Below are 8,473 nucleotides of genomic sequence, written 5' to 3' on the forward strand. Positions count from 1 at the left end.
TTTTCATCTTTGTGTTGCGTCTGTGGGTAGAAATCTATAACAGTTCAACCATTGAAGAAGGAAGGCTCTTCGTCCTCCCCAGTCACTTCATGGTTATGATCTAATTCTACATTCTCATTGGATTACTTAGATATTAGAAGTTTTGTTTGGTTTTCTTTCTATTCAGTTAGGCCAGATAGTCTAGAATAGAAGTAAAAATTATTCAGTACCTTTAATCAATATTACCTTACAATTATTATAAACCAGTCTATCTTATGGGGTGAATTAACTCCTTATCAAATATGTCCTCTTATTAACTTGGCATCAATAGGATTGTACCCTATACAATTTGATTCAGATATAGTGATAGATTTTATAATGATAACATATGTATTTCTTCTCTAATGTACATACAATAACTGAGTTGACATAATTGGAATGAGTGTGAATATTTTCACTTAAAAGTTGGGAGTTTTTTCTCATGTAATATAGCCCTGTTGTAATAATGGACTGTAATCTTTAGTTCTAACAGCACTAGCGTAGGTCATTATTGTAATTACTTACAAGCAGAATGGAATGGCATCTTTCTCTTTTTGATGCACCCTGTCTCCATCAAAAACTCCCCCCAATCAATTCTCAGCACTGCTGTCAACCTTGCCTTTCACCTACAGCTTTGATCTCAGAGTAGCTTTCACTCTAAAAAGAAGCAAGTATAAGCCCTCACTCTCTGCTTCAAAGCCTTTAACTAGCTCATCCAAGAGTTTTCGACTTCCTTCCATTTCCATTCATTTCTACTCAGACATTCTAGTTGAGCAAGCTCTGTGTCCTTGAAGTGCCTGGGCACAGTCACTGCACTGTCTCTCTTCTGAACCTTCTCCTGGCTTCTTCCTCACTGTAAAATGTTCTGCACCTGTATCTGGCTGGTTCTCAAAGCACTCTCTAAGCTGTAATATATATACATATATGTATGTATTACATATATGTATGTAATATATTATATATATTATATGTTATATATATATATATATATATATATATATATATATATATATATACATACATACACACACACACACACGCACACACACCAAACAATTGAAACCAGGCTGCCAACTTCTAAAGACTGAATTTTTGTCCTTAACCCAAATTCCAGTATTAATATTGCTATCCCACGTCCATTCTTGCTTTGTTCAGATGGGAGGCAAAAAACAGTTTTACTGACCTCATAGATGTGTATTCCAACAGCCTGTGCGTCTTCCTGGAGTTCAGAGGAGCAAAACCCCCTTCCCAGCATGGCCTGTTCACATGCTGTCTCAGGCAATCTGCCCCCTCACACGTACCTTTCCTGATGTGCATGAGAGTGATATCCCAACTTCACAGTTCCTGTAAATGTAATAGGATATTAGGTATGGTTCACTCATTCTCATCTGCACAAGTCCAAGGTCATAGAACTTATGACCTTGATGCAGTACTTTGCAAATCATGTGCCATTTAGTAAATAGCCTTCGTATTTCCTCCAGGAACCATCAGGAACCCAATTTCTCTCTTTTTCATTAAAACAAAACAACATAAAAACACAATTTAGACTCCCTGTCTCTCTTCCTTTGCCTCTGTTCCAGTCTGACCTTCACTGCTCCCCCAAGGTCTCTACAGTGGAGTTCTTTTCTTTTGGGACTCTGGGAACTTACAACCTGAGAGTTACAACTTACATCTGTCTCTCAAGATGCTCAAGCCTGTCATGTTCCTCTGATCTTTCATGTTGTTGAAGATCCACTCAACTCCAGAACTTCTCCCAGCCCTGCCCCATTTAGGACTGTGTACGTGCTGAGTGATGGGTGCATTCAAGGGCAATTTTAAACTATTTTTTTTATATCTTTATTAGGAAAGTAACAGGGTTAAAAACAAGCTCGTGATATTTTTGTATGCAAATAGATTAAGAATCTTTTTTTTTTTTCACAAATAGGACTTTTTATTTGTCACTATTAAAAATCTGGATTTTAAACAGATTCTTGGACTGGTGGTTCATATCCATCAGCTCGCTCAACCTTAGCACCTGTCTCATCTCCAGTTGTTTTGCCAGAACTACCGCCTTCACCATGGAGCTCCATGAGCTTTCCCAATTCAAACTTGGGTTTCTTCAACATTTTTACTTTTCTAACAAAGACATCATGAAGAGGATAAATGGACTGGCAAGCCTTTTCTATGTCTTTCCCAATGCTGTCTGGAGTCAGTTTATTAACGACTTCCTTCAAGTCATTAGTCTGCACTTCTCGGGTCATGATCTCCATCATCTTCTTGCGGATCTGGCGGACTTGCTGGTGCTGTGCATAGGATGTCTTTCTTATCTGGTTGTTGCGTTTTTTAGTGAAGCCAACACAGAAAAGTCGGAGCAAATACCCATCGGTCGTCTTGACATCAACGTGAGCTTCAATCATAGTCTGCCACTTTTTGACCATGGAGCACATTTTGTCCCGGGTAAGATCCATGCCATGGAAGTTAGTCAGACAGTTTTTGCCCTGAACGTCCTCAGTAATTAGCTTGAATTTTCTAAATGCAACTTCATCATTCTGTAGATCGGCAAGGCTCACCTCAAACACACGACCCTTGAGGCCATCAGATGCAATTTTGGTCCCTTGAGTCCTTGTGACTAGTGTTTTTCCGATGTTCCTAATATTGAACATTGCTGGAGCTTTCACATCGTACCAGTCCTTCTTAGAAAATGGATCAACCACTTTCTTCTTAGCTCCCTTCTTGCCACCTTTCGTCAGGCGCTTGTTCTTGCCGACCGCCATGGTGCCGATCAGAGAGCCAAAAGGGCTAGATTAAGAATCTTAAAAAATGTGTATTTCTAAGTCTCAGAATATGTTTATACCTACTGGCTTTTTGAATTAAAATAATAATTTTCTTCTCCAGGTACCAAGAAAGCAGCCCAAGAGGTTGCAAAATTTACAGATGCAGATAAAGATTTATAGACACATTATTTGACTCCTGGATCTTATTTCATCTGTTACCCTAATAGCTTTGTTAATTCAGTCGCAAACCTCTTCTACATCTATAGCTCTCCTTAGGGATTTGACTTACTAATATAAACTAAAATAATAAATGTTGTTTTTCACCAGTTGCTACATTTTTGCCAAAACCTCTAAATGTTCGCTGATAAACAATGTAAAGGAAAAATCGTTTTGCAACAAAACTCATTTGGACATTACTGCATTTCCATATATTCTGGAGGAGCACTGGCTGGTGTCGGCCCTACATACGCTCTCCCTGTTTCTCCTGAGCTGGCTGCTCCACTGGCTTCCCTTCACAGTGTGTGATGTGTGATAGTGTGCGGCTCAGGAGGCCTCTGTGCGCATACCTTCTTCCAGTCATCACTCTCATTAACATGGGTTAGCAGATACTGCTTATTTAAAGGTTTTGAGTGTTTTAAAATGAAGTATGCCAGGGTTGTAAAAGTTACCCAATGATTAATGTGTATTATGAGGAGGGTGTGTATTTATATAGAAGTGGTTACAGATGTGATATAAATGTAAGGAAAGAAATTCTGAAGTTGAACACCCTAGATCATCACAAGGTCTCTTAGGCCATTAAAGCAGTCATCCAAATGAGGAGCACGTAAGTGCTGTTCTCCCTCCCTTGCATCCTCTCCCGGGTGAGGATCCATTCTTATTCTGACACTTACCACTCATACCATTCAGGGAGAATAATTCTCTGTTCTTCCATCACAAAGGTGAGAACATTTAAGTTAGAAAAATAAAAGCCAAACAAATGCCACACAGCTTGAAAGTGATAAATACAGAATTCAGGTGCTGATCTTGTTGATACCAAGATCTAAATTCTGCTCAGTGGGTATAAAGTGGCTTCTTTCTGTGACTGTGTAGTCACCATAGGTGAACAATGCTGGATAATCACTATTATCCAGGTCAGGATCACTATTCCCAGACAAAGATGTGGCTCAAAGTAGTTACTGTCTGGTTGTATGTGCTTCACTCAAATCGAATGCACACTGTAGCCCATCAGACAGACCTCGCCCCCCTCCCCCGTTCTCTGGCAGCCCTGTAAGTGCATAATCATTTAGCACCAATAGGCCCATTCCATAAGCTTTGGAAGCATGTGCACTTTTGTATGTATGCACGCATGTATTGATATGTATGTATGTGGATTTGGTTTTATTTTCAGTAAGTTTGATCATATCAAGTTGTTAGAATTTTGAAACTCTTAAAGACTGATGAAAACAGAAATTTATAATTATGCAGCAATATCAAAGCAAAAGAGACACTCTAAACTGAGAGACCATGTTTGGGAAACAGGCAGAAGAAATGTGAAGGAGGCCAGGGGAATGTGAACTTCCCGCATGTGCGGGCTATAGGCACAGTCTTGGGTGGGTAGAAACTGGGCAGTCAGCTGACGCCAGTTTGGGAGGACTATTACATTCATCATTTTTCCTCCAAACTTCCTGACACATACATACCTTTATCCTCAATGGGGGCCATTTTAAAATCTTTCTTTAACTAATATGATTTTCTGGTTTTTGCCTTCTCTTTAGCTTAATAATGCTTTTATGTCATTCTCAATGTCAATATTCAACAGGAGGAAGCATGTTTCTCATATGCACAGGACTTAAATAACAGTCAATTTTCCTAGTTTCTGAAAGCTGGGAATCTAAGAGCCAGGCACTCACAGAGTCCGAGCAAGCTCTTAGCATCCTCATCGATGGCCTCTTCTTTCTGTCTCCTGACAGGCAGAGCTATAAAAGCCTCTTTTGCAGGGCACTGGCTCACTCAGGAGGGGTGTGCCACTAGGACATCCCCTCTTCAAACACCCACCTCTTACTGGTGTCACACTGGGGATCAGGCTTCACAGTGTAAATTTGGGGATGGAGACATTCAGACCATAGCAGGGACTCTTTGAAAGTACCTTGAATTGTCTTTTAAGTCCCTGGATGACTTTTCTCATAAAGATGCTTCTAGTACAAACACATAACTGTAGAGTCATGAATAAGACTTGAGTGAGGGGACAGAGTTGGCTGACACTGGGGCTCCTGTGTCTAGCCTCTTTCCAAAGCATTGTGACCTTTTATACAGTGATATGGACTAAGTGTTCTAGTATCAAGAAAATCTATTTACCCTGTGGGCTGTACCTGTACGTTACTGTAGCATATCTCTGAGGCACTTGACCTCTTGAGGAATAAAAGCAAGAATTCATAAAACAGATGGAGAAACCACTTCAGTGATGCACCATGGTAACTTATTGTAGTAACCACATGTTATAGTTTCACTGTAACAGCCCTTCACTATTTTCTGCCGTGTGCTGGACATCAAAGAGCCAGCAGTCATGTCTGCCTTGAATATCCTCATGATGTTCATGGTCTAGCACAGGAAGACCCCAGTGAGTGCTGCAACAAAGCTTGACATAGAAGAATGTCTTGGAGACACTCAAAACAGAAGCCCAACAGAGCTTAGATAGTGGGCACCTTCCCCGATTTCGAGACATGCGAGTGAGCAATATTTCTTGGTAGGAGACCTAGGGCTGGATGGGGAACTTGCCTATAAACGAAGCAGCTTGGAAAAGATGGAAAAGATGGAGATCTCTCAGGGGTCCAGGAGAACACTGACATAGCTGGGTGTGAAGGGGAGAGAAGAGCAGTGCCCTTTCACTGTTTGCAGTGGAAATGTGTGTGCAGTAAAGATACTAAGGAGACAACAGGATCAGGATCCATTGGCATCCGTCAGGGATCCATCAGTGACCATCAGAGTCCATCTGGATCACTTGGGATCCAAGTGGCTGAAACTGCTGAAGGGTTTGCCTTCTGCTCTTGGAAATATTGTTTTTATATGCAATGCTTTGTTCAAAGTCAAGGGCGGCTATCATTTCCAGGTAAAAATTTAACTGTGCAAGTCTCCCCTGGACTCTCCACTCACAATCTGTACTTTTTCTTAATATTTCCTTCCCTGTCCACTTTTCTGTAATTTGGCCACACATGCTTTCTGTGGCCACACCCAGCCATGCATTCACAGGAAGCATAACTTGGTCTATGATGCCCCCTTCTTCTGATACTTCTATGGGCACACAACACAGAAAATATAAGATTTGGGTATGCACACTTGTCACTTGCTGCAACAGTGAAAGTCTGACTAAAGCAATCGAAGGGAGGATTTACTTTGGCTCACAGTATAGAGTACAGTCTTTTAGGGTAGAAAGGCATGGTGGTCAGAGCAGAAGGCCATGACAGCCTCACATAGTCAGGAAGCAGAGCTATGAAGCTCATGTGGTCAGCTTGTCTTTTCTCACTTGTTCAGTCAGGATCCATTGGGGTCCATTGGGGCCCCTCAGGTCCATTGGGATCTAGACTATTAGTGGCATTTCCCATATTTAGGTTTGGTCTTTACACCTCAACCCAGTGTGGATAATCCTTCACAGAGCAGCTCAGAGGTTAGCTTCCATGACATTCTAAATCCCTTCAAGTTGACAAACAAGATTAACCATCAGTGTACCTGTGGGTTTTAAGAGCATCCAGTCTTTCTTAATTTGCATTTCCAAACATCTTTCTCACACGTGCACTCATTTTGCTAGGAAATAGTGAAATGGGTCATATTTTGATAGTAAAGGCTGACGTGCAGATGGACACATTCTAGGCAGTGGTTTTATGCAGTAAGGCTCTGAGAGGAGTCATTCCCAGTAACTGTACTAGGCAGGTAGTCAAAGTGTGGCAGTGTACCTTGCCCAAACAACAGAGCAGGAACACTGTACAGTCGTTTTTGGTACATGGTGCACTGATATCACCTGACAGTTGTTTCAATGCATGTCTGCAGTTCCTTCAAACTGTAAGCAAGTGTCCGTGGTGTTGGTGTCAGAAGTGGATGATGGAGACAGGAGAGTAGCTGAGAGCTGATTGTGATCATTGAGCATGCCACCCACCCTGATGGAAGGCACATAAAGGCCTGCATTTCAGTACTTAAATGCATTGCATCTAAATGTGTTTTAGCAGTGATCAACATAGAACAGGGTGACGTGTGGCTCAAGGACACGCCTGTCATTAAAAAATGTAAAGTGGGGAAAACTCTAGATAAGGAATGCCCACACTTCACAGAAGAAAGCTGGAAGCTGAGTTAGGATAAAAGGGAATAGGAACAGGTTAAACATCTTGAGACCCAGGAGAGGCAGTTTCTGACTCATCTGTGGAAGTCTCAGGGTTGACATGATACTAAAGCCTAGGAAAACACATTTGGCAGCTAGAGATTAAAGGTTAAGAGGATGCTTAAGAAATACAACTTAAGATGTCTAGCTAATTCCCTAGTGAGGAAAAACCTGTGAAAATATATCTTTGCCACTCCAAAATGGACCATGACAACATTGGTAAAATAATTTAATCCCTTAAAATGTAAGGATAATTTAAGTGAAGAAAGGCTCTAAGGTCATCCGAAACCAATCAGACCTATTTTTGCAGTTGAAGGCTAAGAACCTTTGAGGACCAATCTATCTTGCAGAATCTGCCAAAGACTCTGGCTTTGGCATCCATGTGGTGAGTAAACTGAGCCAGGCAGCTGTTGAGGGTCAGTGCTTACAGCCACTGACAGGAGTTGATCCGGACACCTATAGAAGCTACTGCCAAAGGTAGCCAACAATTAGAGAAGTTACTCAGTAGACCACACAAAGGCCCACCCATGTGACTATGGTAACCGATGGGCTGCATTCTGTGAGTTCTAAAGCCATTTGTCGTTCTTTCTGCACGGCCCTAGGCAAGAATCTTGGTGTCATTACTTGGGAGTCATCCAATACTGAGGAGAAACCCCTGCAGCCCATGCACAGGCAGCTCTCTGGACTCTGTGCTGCCTCCTATCATAGAATGAGGAGGAGAAGCCCATGCCATGGGGTTTGCTTCTGCACAGAAGATAAGTGTCTGGCAGACCTGCTGTCTCTACCACTGTTTCTTATTGTGCATTTAGGCATATGCTTATGTTAATCACTTTATTTCCATCTTCACGAAGTATGGTGGGATGAGGGATGGCAGATGGACAGCCCCTGCCTCTGTGGATGCTCACAGGAGAAGCGCTTCTAGAAACAAGGCACCTGCATCTAGCAGGCCCCACCAGTGGGTGTTACCTCTGACAGTACTCTCCAGGTTTTAAATACAACAAATCATTCTCTAACTGTAAAAGGGACACACACTTAGGATATATGCACACACACACACACGCACACACACACACATACACGATGCCTCCTGACCACAGTGCACTGCATTCACTCACACCTTCATTCAGCAGCTACATAGACTGCTTGCTCTACATTCTCTTTTAAGAGATCGGAATGAACACCCATTCTATTCGAGTCTGTCATTTGATATCCTCTGCATGTCTCTGTCTCATCCCTCTCCATCTCTTTCTTCCTCCCTGCCCTCCCCCACCACGTATGTGAACATGCATGATTCACTTGTCTGTTTATAGACTCACTGTCCCTCAGGCGAGCTTCACACTGGCTATCTTTGTGTCAC

At 42.0% G+C, this 8,473-nt stretch overlaps 1 protein-coding gene and 1 pseudogene across 2 annotated transcripts in view; one reads left to right on the top strand and one right to left on the bottom strand.

The window, feature by feature from the left end:
• Prkn (parkin RBR E3 ubiquitin protein ligase) overlaps nt 1–8,473 on the top strand; it is a 1,140,372-nt gene that overhangs the window by 477,003 nt on the left and 654,896 nt on the right. The window lies entirely within an intron of this gene.
• On the bottom strand, nt 1,933–2,779 carry LOC114625456 (annotated as a pseudogene).

This window comes from Grammomys surdaster, unplaced genomic scaffold, assembly GCF_004785775.1.
Source record: "Grammomys surdaster isolate TR1022 unplaced genomic scaffold, NIH_TR_1.0 218, whole genome shotgun sequence".
Lineage (NCBI taxonomy): Eukaryota > Metazoa > Chordata > Mammalia > Rodentia > Muridae > Grammomys > Grammomys surdaster.